The sequence below is a fragment of the Sinocyclocheilus grahami genome, unplaced genomic scaffold (assembly GCF_001515645.1).
Source record: "Sinocyclocheilus grahami isolate Dianchi unplaced genomic scaffold, SAMN03320097.WGS_v1.1 scaffold584.1, whole genome shotgun sequence".
Lineage (NCBI taxonomy): Eukaryota > Metazoa > Chordata > Actinopteri > Cypriniformes > Cyprinidae > Sinocyclocheilus > Sinocyclocheilus grahami.
In genome coordinates, this window is record NW_015505763.1 from 767462 (window position 1) to 767977 (window position 516).

Below are 516 nucleotides of genomic sequence, written 5' to 3' on the forward strand. Positions count from 1 at the left end.
TTGTTGTCACATACATTATGAATTTCCCGCGATATAATGTTTTGACAGGCCATCTGGTCTCAGTCATGTGCAAGCTGGCAAGTTTGTTTCAGAAATAATTTTTAAATACATTTTTATTTTGAGTGAGTTATGGCAAAATCGCCTGCTGAACCGGTAGGAATTCATGCTTATGTGTTCAAGACTGTTCTAGTAAACCATTTCAGCGATATGAATATGAACAGACCGAGTGTGTTTTAGAATAAGCAGCCAGTTGCACGCTACTGTTTGTTTTGTGATTTGTTTAACTTATTTATTGAGGAAGGATCACGGAGATGTGCGCTTATGAATAATTTGTAAGATTTAGTTATGAGTTTAGCATCTACATGACGATGGTAACATTACATCATTTAATATATTATTAGGGCAAATGTAATTATTTGCTAATTTAGTTTTTGCAAGATATGTACAGTATGTATGTACGTTATACATGTTTTTATTTATTACCTTTATTTGACCCTCTAACTCTAGCACTTTCTA